Source organism: Octopus sinensis, linkage group LG5 (genome assembly GCF_006345805.1).
Source record: "Octopus sinensis linkage group LG5, ASM634580v1, whole genome shotgun sequence".
Classification (NCBI taxonomy): Eukaryota; Metazoa; Mollusca; class Cephalopoda; order Octopoda; family Octopodidae; genus Octopus; species Octopus sinensis.
Genome location: NC_043001.1, coordinates 122,914,567 through 122,930,461, shown reverse-complemented (window position 1 = coordinate 122,930,461; position 15,895 = coordinate 122,914,567). Strand labels below are relative to the sequence as shown.

The 15,895-nt window shown below is 38.7% G+C and overlaps 1 protein-coding gene across 1 annotated transcript in view; it reads right to left on the bottom strand.

The window, feature by feature from the left end:
- LOC115212309 (S-crystallin SL11) overlaps window positions 1–15,895 on the bottom strand; it is a 76,845-nt gene that overhangs the window by 59,927 nt on the left and 1,023 nt on the right. The window lies entirely within an intron of this gene.

Sequence of the window (15,895 nt, the reverse complement as noted above, 5' to 3'; positions counted from 1 at the left end):
CTACGTATGTGACAGTAAATGCTATTAGCTTTCAGCCTACGAGAGCTTAAGGGAGAAGTGATGAGCAAAATATTCAACAGCAACAGTAGGTCCCAGAGGATACAATTTTCGATGAGGACTCATACACTCGTCCTCCGTCCCCCTTCCTAGTAGCACCCCCTCCATCGACTTTTGACAATAGATAGTGAACTGCCAAAAAGATGCAAAGAAAAAGAGACTAAAAAAGAAACGTAGTTGAAGGGGAAAATGAGCTATATAAATAAAGGTTAAAACTACTTCCATCTCCACAATTTTTAGCTCTTCGTAGAACAAACCATGAACCTTGAGAGATGACATTTACATGAATATTTAGGGAAAGAGTAAATGCAGACAATTCACGAGGAGATGGCCTTCGAACGTACGAGTCATGCAGAATATGATCCCATGCAGGTAAACTATTTTTGCGGACTACACAGATCTACCTGTGTCACAGACGCAAGCCCTTCATGTCTGCTCCGACGTTTGATATGCCCACGTGTACTTCTTGGTAGGTACAGGCAATATACTACCGGACAATATAGGAAGGGATGTTGAGGATTGGAGTTGTGGGAGCCGTGATCTCAGCTCAAAAGATTGTTTTCCTTAAATTATATCTCGATTATATGTTCAATCATCTTCCTTTAATTATTTTGTCTGATTGGAAAAAATTGTCTTTTCTCCTCCCCTCATTTTTATGTAATTTTGTTCACACGTTTTGACAGATCTTTGTATGTTTCTGTTGCATGAATATGTGGACTCTAGCAGGGATGTCTTCATAGCATAACACCCCACTCCCTGGCCAGGACAAAGCAATACACCGGGTCCTTACAGACATGACGTGTGCCAGTTATGTTTAGATTAGTACTGTGTCCGCATATCATTGGGGTCTTTGGGATTTGCTGTGTGTGCCAATGCCTGAAGACGGCTTTGGACACTAGACGTTGGTTCGTTATGAATCCTAGGAATCATAAGGCCAGAGATTCACTCAGTTTCCATGGAGTATAAGTCAAACAATGGTATTGCTGGTATTAACTCACTCCCTCTTCTCAAAACTGAAGGCCTTGCGCCTAAAATCAGAAATCATTGTCGGTTCTTTACGGTTCGAATCCTGCCGAACTCAATTTTGCCTCTCATTCTTCCTAGAACGAAGGCAAAAACCATTCAAGAACATCAAGACCAATTTTATTGATCTTGCTCAAATCTGTGTCTGTGTCCAAGCTAGAAATGACTATTCTCCCAAAGATTCTGCCAACAGTGATGTAAGCTACACAGAGATTTCTGCACAACTGCTTGCCATGTTAGAAATAGCAGTCATTCTCCTTAAAATATCAGCCATTTTAGTAAAAGAAACATTGAGCGTTTCCTAAACGGCGGGCCTTTTAATCTTTTCTCTCTCCGCTAGTTATTACAAATAATGCAATCATTAGTTGTAATCAACTTACTACAGGCCAATTTATTGTTCTTTGGCTTTTTTTAAAAATAAAAATTAGATAAAAATAATACTCTTCATTATTTGTAATTTTCTTTCAGGGAGATTTCACCGCTCTTCGACGCTGGTCTAGTGTTCAAGCAGATCCACTGAAGTTTCTGTTTAACTATTATTGAGTATTTTACTCAAATTGCGTTACTGTGGTTACCATAATATAACGTTAAATATCCCCCAGCTGTAGTTATTTATTAACATATAATGCGTTTGTTGGCGCCTTGATCAAATATTTCCTGAAAAGACTAAAATAAAATTCAATAAACACTTTGGAACAATGGCTCAAACAAGAAATATGTAAGAAAGAGTGGTATTTACTCTATCAGTCCCTGAAGAATGAAGAAAAAGCAAAAAGAGATAAAAGATTTGAAATTAAATGAATAAACTCAAATAGTTTGATTTAAAGGATATCCATCATAGAAATTACGGAATATAAATCCAATTAAAAGTAAATATTTCACAATAAATTAACAGGAATCTTATTATATGAAGCCAATGTAAGTGACCATATATTCCGGCTTAATGTCATGACACAAAGGTATGTACAAAAGGAACTATAACGAAGATCAAAGTCTAAAACCGCTACTGACAAGTATCACTACTTTCTGTATTATATATAAAGAAATGCCACCAGTTTGATAACAGCTCAGTTGATTCTTTATACGAGGTTTACTTGTAGTTTATCTTACGCGCATTAAAATGAATGAACAGTATAAAGTACAAATATATGGAAAGAATCTGGCCTATTTTTCATCATTGCAACTATTAAACATCTGAATAGTTTGTTGAAATAAATTGAGCAGTTCTATCGTTCCCAGGGGGAAGTTTAAGCTTTTACTTTGCCTACCTGTTTACACTGTACCTTTCTTACCATATCTTGTAGGCTAGCACCATCCGTTAGCAGCAATTCCCTAAAGCATATCGCTTAGATTACAGCTGCTTTCCTTATGTTTTATCTTGAAACGCTTGTAAGATTAAACACAAATTTATGTTGGCTCAATTGCGCACAAATTAGCGTTTATAGAAAATTATAAACCGGAAAGAGGATCTGAAATATAGTGAATTAGTTTGTTTATCGAGTCAAAGTTACGGCTTTGATAATGAGAATAATTCTGGGGCTCTTTCATGTGGAATGAAACGAGAGCGAGTGAGGATGTTGGACGCTGGTGGTCTGGCACAGCTGACTGGACATTCAACCTATTTCGGCAACAGCTCTTTTTAGCACTGGAAGCAAACACATTCAAAAACATTCTCACATACAGAGAGAGAGAGAGGAAAAAGGAGGGATTTATTAATTGAAACTGATCGACATAAACATTTTTGCAAGCCTTCATATGCATAAATTGAAGACCAATAAGTTAAAATGAAGTTAGTAGAGGTGATAAATAAAAGAAATTTTTCATGATGCTAAATGGTCCCGAGTACAAGGCGTCTGGTGTCAAATACGTTAAGGTCAAATTAGCGAGGCCATTTAGAAAGGGCCAAAATAGTTGTGCCAAAAGACTTCTGCTCTGATATCTATTATTTCGAGAAGTATCACAGAAATCTCCCAGAGTTCAAGAATTAGAAAATTGATAAAAATAAAAAATAAAAATAAAGGAAAAGGAAAATGCTAGATTTCTGAATGAACATTATCTAAGAGTCAACACGAGGGGCAAATAAAAGGCAGCGAGTTGGCAGAAACATTAGCACGCCGGGCGAAATACTAAGCGGTATTTCGTCTGCCACTACGTTCTGAGTTCAAATTCCGCCGAGGTCGACTTTGCCTTTCATCCTTTCGAGATCGATCAAATAAGTACCAGTTACGCACCAGTGCGTAACTGGTACTTATAATCGATATAGTCGATATAATCGACTTAATCCGTTTGTCTGTCCTTGTTTGTCCCCTCTGTGTTTAGCCCATTGTGGGTAATAAAGAAATAGGTATTTCGTCTGTCGACGTTCTGTGTTCAAATTCCGCCGATGTCGACTTTGGCTTTCATCCTTTCGGGGTCGATAAATTAAGTAGAAGTTATGTATTGGGGTCGATCAAATCGACTGGCCCCTCCTCCATAATTTTGGGCCTTGTGCTTAGAGTAGAAAAGAACACTAGGAGCAAATACATCATTACTAGTCCACAAAAACACCAATTACAATCTGTTCAGATAATGTGGAATGATTTCTCAGTAATTAACAAGTATTGGCCTATATGAAACGATGCCCACCTACCACATTCGCCGGACATTGCCCATCTGACTGGTATTTATTCTGCGAGCTGGCAGAAACGTTAGCACGCCGGGCGAAAGCGTAGCCGTATTTCGTCTACCGTTACGTTCTGATTTCAAATTCCGCCGAGGTCAACTTTACCTTTCATCCTTTTGGGGTCGATTAAATAAGTACCAGTTACGCACTACGGTCGATATAATCAACTTAATCAGTTTGTCTGTCCTTGTTTGTCCTCTCTGTGTTTATCCCCTTGTGGGTAGTAAAGAAATAGGTATTTATTTATTCGGCAATCTTCAAAATCATTTGGACGGAAAAAATATGAATTCTGTAAAGGAGGTCAGAAGAGTACTGGAGGAGTATTTTTCGTTACGGACTAGTGAATTTTCGAAGAGGGGCCTTGCAGGTCTACCAGATAGATGGAAGAGCATTGTAGAAAATTAATGAGAGTGTATTTTAGATTTAAAAAATAACTTTATGGTAATTTTGAAAAATAAAAGTCGTATAAGAAAACTGCATTATTTAGGGGATGACCCAGTACATACTGGTCATTGAAAACTGACATGTTTGATCATATTGGGGGTTATAAATTATTTTCCAAATTTTAATTCCTAGAGCGAACAAGTCACATTGATAAGATGTTACATAGTATGCAGTGAAGAATTATAATCAGAATACAATTAGTTTTATGTTCTTCAAAATATTTTGCTATTTCGGACATGACTTTGGAATAGTTCGTGCAAATTTGCTTATTCTAAATTCACCCAGTTCAATTTTTTTCGTCCTTAAAAGTAGTTTAACAATAATTATGTATTGAATATTACATTCAGTCGCAAACAAGTTTTTTTTTTTTACCTCATAGTGAACAAGCTTCTATTTTTTAAAGATATCTGTAAACTCTTAAACTACACGGTAGTCGTATAGGACTATATACGAATCTTAAAGCAAACTCCTTTGAAAATTTTCAATTTACATTAACTGCACTTGTTGACAATGTTCAATGTCATTAAAAAGTTACACTATCCAATCCAAAAGATTAATAACGAAGTAATTTAGTGCAGTCTTTGATAAGAATTACAATTATGAAAGTCACTCCAATAAAATACTTAAGCTAAATGCTTTCCTGATGTCTCCTTTTACTGGCTGTACCTAACGATGAACGTTTTGTGAAACTGAACTTTTGCGATAGACGTTGGAGTTCGTTCTAGATTTGCACTACAGCTTCTAGTATGTCCCACGAGAGCTTTGAAAATTTCTTGAAATAAAAGACATCGGGATTTTAGTAATCATTTTTTTTTTCATCCTTAAAAGTAGTTTAGCAAATATTTTTAAATGATATCAAATGGCCTTCTGGGAGAAATGTTACGCGAGACGGGCATTTCACTTTACATATGTCTCCATCCGACATGAAATTAAGTTATCAGATCAAAGTTTCAGCTTATTCTTGGATTAAAGTCAAGGCTAGTTTCTTGCTTAAATTTTATTGTTCTGGCATATTTTGTTCGAGCCAAAAGAAAAAAATTTACTCGCTCGAGAAAGTGATAAGGATATTCTAAGAAAAGTTAGTGAATTACATTAAGAAAATAAAAAAAATCAACGAGTATAAATTTGGTGAATGAGAATGCTTCATTATTACATGTCAATCAGTGATCGTGTTAGAATTCAAGAAGTGTTTCTGTGAAGCTGTCATAAATGAAAGCAATACGTTGAGTTATTTGCAGCAAATACTGCTTTTCTGTTATTTAACACCAGGTCATTCAACACTGGGCAAACCTATGATCAAAAGTGTTCCAACCATAACCATCTTGTCTGTTTTATATATGTAGGATTAGATTATTCACAATATCATTTTTTGTTTTTGTTTTTAAGACAGAATTTGATTTGAGGGAATTTGGTTGATATTCCGAGCAGATGGAACGACTACCGAGAAGTTCTCTTTCTTACTCATGTTAATCCCTGGCCCGTCCTGACTATCAGATGTAAAACACGGGACATATTTTCCTGTCATCCATGCATTACATATGGTAAGCATTTACAGTCTTTTTCACTCTAGAGTAACTTCGCACTTACGAAAGGAAAGCTTTATATTACTCAGAAGATTTGAAACTAGAGAGAACTAAAAACAAGCTTGGAGAAACTTTCGAAATTGCTTCGGACATGCAAATGATTAACGTTAATCCGTTTCATAAGTCCCTAAACTTGTCTACACCACCTCGCTATAAAAAATAACTTTTGGATATATATATATATATATAAGAAAAAATTTTTAGAATAGCTAAATGGAAGTAACACGTTTGTTGCATCAGGTAATTTTGTTTCATGTATAAAAATTCTTTCAATGTTATTTGAATTGAGACGAAAAATACTTTTATTTTCCCAACTATTCTTCCTCTACGAATTTTGCCTGTCATTTCTGAAAGTTGAACACATGTGGTAATAGAGTGCGAAGTAGCAAAAAGAAAACGAACGAATTTACCTGACAAACTAATATCATTGAATCTATCAATGAACTATGAAAACTACTTAAATATATTTTACCAACTTTCAAAAGCTAAGATTTCTCACACCACAAATCGAGTACCCTTCGGGGTACACAAGAGAAAATACGGTGATCGCGAGGTTTGTTACTGCCAGAGAGACAGACCTTGTGACCCTTTTGTCTTAAGGCAGGTCAATGTTATTTCATTTTGACAATGACTAGAAAGGTTTTAAAAATCCCGGTTGTCACAGCTATTGGTCATTTCAGATTTGTAAGGTTGTCACCTGTTAATTAATACCACTAATTGACTATCAAAGCTAGTCATTTAGAGAAATCTCCATGACAATCTATGCGCGAGATAAAATCTGTATCATTAGGATCTTTGTATGAGCATCCTGCTTGCAGTTTACTGTCTGATAAAGTGAGCTAATTTTTCAGCAAATACCGCCAGCGCCTTCTCCCAATAAATGCAATCCATTTTCTACCAAAAGAGTAAAAATAGTTATAAAAACAAAACAAAATCAAGTGTTTTGAAGGGATTATCTTTTGAAGGGATAATTTAAGTTGCAATCTGCGACTTAAATTATCTCCAAAGGAATAAAACTATAAGCATCAGAATGAACAGACAATTCGATTTTAATTGTGGAACTCAAAGTAGATAAACCTAGAAATAACAGCGTGTAAATATTAAGATGAAAATCCCTTTGGAGAGAAAAAGTGGAAGGCTACCTCTTTCGACCAAAAGCATTTTAAAACTAAATATTTACACGCTGTTATTTACAACCTATCTCAGACCGGCGAGCTGGCGGAATTGTTAGCACGCCGGACAAAATGCAATGCAGAATTTTATCTGTTTTTACTCTCCGAGCTCAAACTCCGCCGAAGTCAACTTCGCCTCGCATCCGTTCGGAGTTGATTAAATAAGTACCGGTTGAGCACTGGGGGTCGATGATGTGTTCTATTTACTACAACCACCCCACCCGTCGAAATTACTGGCTTTGTGTCATAATTTAAAACCTATATTTTGTAGCTTTTCTACTTAGAATGAAACAGTTAAAATCGAATTATTCCACGTCTTCCGGAATTTTCAAATTCTTATGAACTGAGTGTTTAAGTAATTATCAATTTTCATAAACAACTTAATTGTCAGAATGTTTACTAAAAAACTCCAATTGTTCAAGTCCCTGATAACTTCGATCGCTTTGTTTGGGTGTGAAAGTTGGACGCCAACTGTCGAGACAGAACGTAGAATCTGACCGTTCGAGCAGAAGGTAAACAGCTTTGTCAGGAAAAAGTCGTATAATATGTTGGCAAACACGAACCATTCCTAACTACAGGTATGCACGGCCTGGTAAGGACATGTATCCTAACACAACTCTTTGTTCAAAACCATTCTACAGAACACAATTACAGGTGAACGCAACTCAAAGACTGGACAGAGCTCAATATTGCAGCTCTTCTACGAGAGGCTAAGAACAGGAATCGGTGCGACTACTGACTATCAGAGCGTCTAGAACACTGGTTTTCAACCATTTTGTTTTGTATCTAAACCTCTTGGCTTCTGTTTTTTTTCCAATGGAAATTAGAGGGCTTAGCAAAAATCCTATCATATTCTTATCATTAAATATTATTATGATTTTCTTATATCTTTTATTTGATTCAGTCATTAGACTGTGGCAAGGCTGGGGCACCGCCTTGATTTATATAAACAATTGTTTAAAATATTTTGTGCATTGTAGAATTATAACCAATTTAATGAAGATAATTTTTAGACCCTGGCTGAGGACCACTGGTCTAGAATGGCACTCCAGCGACAGACTGTGCCAGATGTGGGATAAAGAAAGAATTGGTAAGATATTGAGCCATCAGGAACATCACAGCAAATAAGGATTCATTGTGCTTAATATCAGTCATTAAACCGTTATTAATGGTTGATATTAAACAAAGAAATATTAAATGTGATATAAGACCTCTGCAAGGAAAATAAATTGTTTGTTTAGTTTCTGAAATGCCGCATCAACTTGGAGGTCAGATGACAGCTTCAGACCGTTAATTGACCAGATATATATATATGTGTGTGTGTGTAAGATAATCAGCTCTCACCAAGAATCAGACAGGATTTGTCTTTCAAAATGTCACGACAGCTAAGAGGATATCCAAAGGAATAAATCTTATACTTATACGTAACATTCTTAAAGTAAATGAGACATAGGTCGTCTCTTTATTAGTTACTATCATTTGTAACCTTTCCTGAAAATCACAACCAAATCTGCTTAAATATAACAGTATCCGCCTTGTGGAACTGATCTCTGCTTTATGGTTTTATGATAAGTTCACTTCTGTCTAGATTCTATTTTTTTCTTCTGTTTTCCGAAGCTTTTTTTATAAATACGTACATCTTTTTGTACATTGTCATTTTATATGATTTTGCTGGCAAATTTTTTAATTAACATAACCATTGATCATCTAATTCTTTCAAATCTTTGCTAAAACTGCATTGAAACCATCTGTGGGGATTTGTTATCACAGCACCTGGTCGCACATCACAAGGTTTAACGGAATCTGCTGAAGCAAGCCAGCACGCTCGCAACATTACCACGAATGATGGCGAGGCTAAGGCTTTGGGAAAGCCAAGCGCCCTTACGGGCATCACCTGACAACTCGCTGAGGTGAGCTGCCAACGTTGACAAGAACTTCGCGGTTAGTAGTCCAGTCCCTCCGAAAGTCTCAAATGCCACAGGTTCGAAGAGAGTTCAGTCTCAGATCTCGATACTTTGTATTCAAGTTGTTAATCTTTTCATAAACCTTATCGCTAATCATCTAAAACCTACCAGCTGTTTCGCAAATTTCTCGTTGATCACCATAAAAGTGAATTCTCATTTTTCTTAAACACCAGATTTCATATTTCCAGGCTATAACCGAAGTTCTTCATCTCCATTATCATGCTGCACCAATTCATCTCTCGTTTCCTTTCACAGAAGATCACGTATTAACCCTTTGCCAGTCCAAAGCAGTTTCACAAATTTATCCTAAATATCCAAGCTCGTTTTCAGACTATAAGTTAGCCCATGTTTCGTACATTCTGAGTAAGATAAAGCTGAAGGTTGAAAGATATTAGGTATGTATACCATATAGGATGCATGGACGCCTGAGAAATATGTGATATCAAGTCATATGCCATACAAAGGACAGGCTAAGAGTTAAATAACACCAGCTATTTAGGATACGACTTCATTAGATCTTGCAAAATACCTTCACTGCATTAATCTATTATACATTCGTGGCGCTCCGTCGGTTACGACGATGAGAGTTCCAGTTGATCCGATCAACGGAAAAGCCTGCTCGTGAAATTACCGTGTAAATGGCTGAGCACTCCACAGACACGTATACCCTTAACGTAGTTCTAGGGGGAGATTCAGAGTGACACAGAGTGTGACAAAGCTGGAGCTTTGACATACAGGTACAACAGAAATTAGAAAGAAAGAGTGAGAGAAAGTGGCGGTGAAAGTGTGCAGCAGGGTTCGCCAACACCCCCTGCTGCTGGAGCCACGTGAAGCTTTAGGTGTTTTCGCTCAAATACCCACAATGCCCGGTCTGGGAACTGAAATCGCGATCCTACAACTGCGACTCCGCTGTCCTAACCATTGGGCCATTGCGCCTCCACTACGAAACATTAAAGCACGTATTATTAGTATCTACGAAAGACGAAATGGATCCAACAGGTATTTGAAGGGTCTGGCCAAATACACAATATCATCTATGACAAAGTTGATGAAAGTATTACGTATTTATGGTCAGTTAGGGCTTTGTGGTTAAGAAGCTCGCTTTACAGCCAAGTAGATTCTGGTGCACTCCCCTGCGCAGCACCCTACACAAGCATCCTTTACTGCAGTTTGGGGCTGAGCAATGGCCTGTGAGTGAATCTGGTACAAGGAAAACTGTGTGGAAGCCCATCATATACATATATATTATATACACACACGTATATATATATATATATATATATATACACATACATACACCTATATACTGTAGGTCGAGCGTTCTATATCTAGTTCTAGAAATTGTGTTTTGTAAACGACAGACTATGCTGATGATCTTGCAGATGTTTACGTATCCATATACGTAAATATTAACAAGTGAAACTAATTAGTACATAGGTGATCGTTTTTTATTTCGTATATTTTCATTTGTCTTGCTTATTTTTATACTTTGGTTTTTTGCTGAAATTTTTCTTGAGAATACATTCTTCGTGGAAAATGGCGATTTTGACGTCTATATCTAGCATACAGGCTGTCCACATTTAGTGGTCAGTACTCTAAATATTATACACATACACACACACATGTATGTGTGTGGCCATCGCTTGACTATCAGCGTTGGTTTGTTTACACCTCCGTAACATAGCGGTTCGCTAAACAAACCGATAGAATGCATACCAGATTTAAAAAGACGTACTTGTGTCAAACTTTTCAAGACGGTGCTCCAGCATGGCCATAGTCAGATGACTGAGACAAGTAAAAGAAGAAAGATGATAAGCACATTACGTTACTGATTCCTGTCTCCAAAACACGAGTCATTGGATTCCCGAAACTTTATCTTGCAAACACGAAGCTCAAGAATTTGAAATTGGTTTATATTTGTTCAATTAGTAATTTCTTAACTGAAATTTAAATGGGACAGGAGAAGATGAGAAGTAGTCACTTGACCACCTCTGCTGACCCACCAACGGTTCAGGGTGTTACGGTTCAGGGTCGAAACACACGATGAACACTGGATACCATCTGATAACATCGGTTCCTCCTGACCAAGGTTTAATTTACTTTGGCGAATTGGGGGAGGGGACCTCCTTATAGGAGTTAGTAACATACAAATAAAGGGAAAGAGACGCAGTCGAAAAGTTTGAGGCTTGAGTTTAACAAGTTGAAATTACGAGGTTTCCTTAGATTTAGGAGAGATCTCGATTAATTTTTCAGTACGTTATTTTTCTAATTACGGCGTTGTTAGGAGCAGAACACATAAAATCAGAAAAATGGTATTTTTGCATAATTTTCATTTCACCAGAAAATGAATAGCAAAAGGTTCAGAACAAAAACAAATCACACGACAGGGAGAGAGAGAGGGGGGGAGAGAGAGAGAGAAGTAACGCATGCATGATTGTGCATCTCAGACCCACTGCGCGGCAACTTAAGCAAGTGCTTCCTACTATAAACCTGAACCGACCAATAATTGTGTGTAAATTTGATTGACGGAAACTGTGAGGAATCCCACCATATATATATATATATATATATATATATATATATATATATATATATTTCGGTCTTTGACGAATCAAAATGGTGTCTTGGTAAACGAACCCGAGGAAATGCGTGAGGCCTTTCGGAAGTACTTCGCCCTGCTATTCGGAGGTGATGATGGTCCTGATGGTGGGGGAGACCTTGAGGACTTTCTTGCCGAGCTGCCGTACCTCTCGGGGTCGGATGCGAAGTCTTGAGAAGGGCCGATAACGCCTGTGGGGGTGATGAAGGCTATGGCCGACTATAAAGCAAGTAAGTCGCCGGGACTTGATGGTCTTCCATACGAGCTGACCAGTCTAAAGCTTTTGATAGGGTTGACCATTGATACTTGGCGACTGTGCTTGCACGGTTCGGCATAGGCCTTGGCTTCCTTAGGTGGTTTATCGCTTTGTACCACAACATTGACTCGATAGTTCGGGTGAACGTTTCGAAGCCGTTCTGCATCAGGTTCTCAGTTCGTCAAGGATATCCGCTCTCACCACTTTTGTATGTGGTGGTCCTTGAGCCCCTACTGCAAAGGTTTTGTGACATCCCGAGAGAACCAGGTTTAGGGGAGTTTGTGCTTACGTGGACGATATCACTATCAGCGTAAACATAGTAGCACGCCTACGTGAAGTGGGTAAGACTATTGAGGTTTACGAGACGGTGGCAGGAGCAAAGATTAACCGGGAAAAGTTAGTCGGCTTGCAGCTCGGCACCTAGGTTGGCAAGTCGATGTCTTCAGATAGCGTTGTTGGGCGCTGGACAGAGGGACCGGTTAACTTGCTGGGGGTTTGGTGTGGACCAGGCCTCCAGATAGAGAACTGGGCGGAGGTTTTGAACAGGGTGGCTGCAGTAGTCAAGACCTAGTCTTGGCGGTGGCTATCCTGAAAGGGAGGGCGGAGGTGGCCAATGTGTTTATCGCATCGGTCATTACCTACCATCTGACCGTTGTGCCCTGTCCGGATTCGTGGTTGATCAGGTTGGAGAGACAGCTCTTCCGCTTTTTGTGGAAGGGCAGGTCGCCACTTGTGAAACGCCCTATCTCTTGTCAAAAGCCGTTAAAAGGAGAGTTAGGGATGCCTTGGTTAATGATGCACAGGCATGCGTTGAGGCATCTCTGGATTCTCCTGGATGGTGAGCGAGTGTGGTCTCCGCTGGCCAGACAAATGTTTCCAGAGTTCAAAGTTTTTGCGAACAGGAAGCCTGGTGTTTTCGTAGACCGAGGTCGAGTGAATGGCATTAAGAATGCCGTAAGCCCCCCCCCCCTGCTATTCCGGCGCTCGGGCAACGCCAGCGATGGGGGTTCTACACGAATTTTATATAGTGGGTTGGTAGAGTCTGAATGTGACGATGGCCTGAGGACGACTCTGTTCCGTAGTACATTCGGGTTGAGAATGTTGGACAACTTCCAAAATACTTTGACCTGGCAATGTTACAGAGGTGCCTTGCCCGTTTGGGATAAGCTCGCAAGACACGGTAAGCGTCAGTGTCCGGCCTGTCCAAGGTGCGGGGGAGACAGGGAAACCGTCCCTCACACTATTGCCGAGTGTCCGCAGATATCTGAAATGCGGGTTTATGCTGAACACCTGTTGTCCGGCGAAGGAAGAGCTCGGCTGTTGACTGAATCAATGATAAAAATTGACCCACCGGGAGTTTTAACAAACGAAGGTAAGAATTGATTTCTCACGGTTGTAGCAATAGCGAAAGAGGCAGTATGGAAGACTAGGATAAAAGGGATTAAGACAGGCAACTTTATCTCCGGCCACAATTTACGATCAAATTTCACTTTTCATTTGAAAAGGGAGGTGTGGTTGGAGAAGAGGTGCCTGTCGGAGAGTATGTTCAAAAAGAGATGGGAACATGTTGCACGAGTGTTGTGCGTGCAAGGAACCGTGTCAATAGGCTATAAAAGAAGAACAAAAAAAAGGTACCAGCGGTAGATCGGGGCTTGTGGGGTCGAAGCGTGGCCTGATCATTACTATATTTGTGTTGTCTCTGTATTGTTAATTTCATTCGATTTTTTAAGTATTTTATGTAATTTCTATATTACTATTTCATGTAAAATCATAGCCCCTTGTGGGTAGTAAAGAAATAGAAATTTCCACACTTTAATATACAACAATACATTTAACATTGTGGATGTGGAGAGTATGGGGGGGAGTAAAACTAATTTTTTTTGTGTATTTTTAATCTCCGACATGTAAAACCTAGGAATCCGAATAAACTTTTACGAATCTGCATTAGCCCCGGCAGAACTTAGTTATGTGACAGTTTATCTAACAAAAGAAATACTTCAGTGAATGAAGAGAAAGCCGTTTAAATTAGCGGCTCCAACGGTATAGATGTAGACGTGAGTGCAGGGTAGAGAAGCTTGCTTTCCAATGGTGTAGTCTCAGGTTCAGTTCCACTGCGTGGCACCTTGGGCAATTGCCTTCTAGTTTAGCCTCAGACCAACCAAAAGTTTTGTGCGCCGATTTGGTAGACCCAGTTTGTGTGGAAGTCCCTCGGATGAATATGTCACTGTCTGTATGTGTGTTATGTTTATCGCCCACCGGTGTTGGTTTGTTTACATCCCCGTAAATTTTGCAGTTTAGCAAGAAACTGATAGAATACATATCAGACATAGAAATTAACAACTGAAGTCAATTTGCTCAGCTAAAAACCTTTATGACGGTGCTCCAGCATGACCGCAATCCAATGACTCAAACAAGAGGTAAGAAATAAAACAAAGAAAAAAACACAGAAAACAGAGGAAGTTACAGGTCAAGAAAGGAAGTTTAAACGGAGAAGAGAGAAGTTTAAATGAGAAGAGGCTTTCAGTTTGTCAGAAAACAATTTTCGTATTTGCCGCGTTGACAAGGAGGGAAATGCGAAGGTGTGTTTAGTTGTGATAATTTTGTGTCGTTTAATAATTTATACGTCATCGTTATCAGGTCAGGTGAAAATCCGAAGGGGATTAAAAGACATGCAAATTACAGACATGTAAATTAGTTATAAAATGATTTAAAATGCTAAATGACACACATGCAAATTATTAGTTATAAAATAATCTAAAATTGCTCACTAATGAAACCGTTATTTTGAGAAATTTTGTTGATAATTTCTCTTGTTATTACAAAAGTTATCGTTTCACTTTCTGGGTCAGTCATTGGACTGCGGCAATGCTGGGGCAGCGCATCGATGGGTTTTAATCGAACTTACCGGCCCCAGTCCCTTTTTTTTAAAAATCCGGTATTTATTCTATCGATCTTTTTTTGCTGAACTACTACGTTACATGAATGTAAACAAACCTGCGCCGGTTGTCAAGCGGTTGTAGGACACGCACACATACACAACCGGCTTCTTTCATCTTCCGTCTCCTAAATTCACTCACAAGGCTTTGTTCGGTCCAGGGCTGTAGCAAAACACACTCGCCCGAGGTGGGACCGAACCCAAGACCATATGGCTGGGAACAAGCTTCTTACCCACACAGCCACGTCTGCACCTATCGTAAACTTATAATAACAACAATATATAAAAAAAAAAAGCCGAAGGTTATAAGTGACGAGTTTGGCTAAGCAAAAAAAGCCGTAATAACTCTCTCTACGGCGTTACAGCTGCTGTTATATATTCAAAGCCAAGAACACGTGTTCCGGCTGACAGGATTGAGTTTGCTACTTATTCCGACTGGTTGAAGTAACGAGGGTGGGGATAGTCATTGGAAAGCTCAAAACATGCCGAGGGAGTGGAGGATGAAAGAGGCCAAGATACTGTTGATTAAAAATAAATACAGCAAAATAAACATGCGAAGACTTTAGGCATGCCGAGAATAACTTTGGGAAAATATATATAATTGGAGACCGCAGCTATAAATGGCCTGAAACATTGAGATTTTTAATTTGAAAACATACTAGAAATGAAAATATATGAATGCTAAGCTTATTTGCTTTATAGGAGAAGAAACTAAAAATAAATGAGGAAAAGGTTCATACTATTCATACTATTTTCCAGTAAATTCAAATAAACGAAGATGCAGGTTTTCCCCATGTAAGGATAATAGTAATAATAATAATGATTTTGATTCTGGCACGGGGTCACGGAAGTGGGTAGGTAAGTCAGTTATAAGGACTCCAGTGTTCAACTGGTAGTTATTGTGTCAGTTCTGAAAAAAAATGTAAAGCAAGGCTGACCTCGGCGGAATTTGAACTTAGAACGTAAAGAACCGAAAGAGAAGTATTTTGTTCGTCGCTCTAGCGATTCTGATTGCTCGCAGTGAATAGTAATTATAATTATCCTATAGGCACAAGGCCTGATAAATTTAGGGGCGGGTGGGCTTGTCGATTACACAGCCCTTAGTGTTCAACTGGTACTTACTTTATCGACGCCGAAAGAATGCAAAGCAAAGCTGCCCTCGGCGGAATTCGAACTCAGAAAGTATAAAGCAGGAAGAAA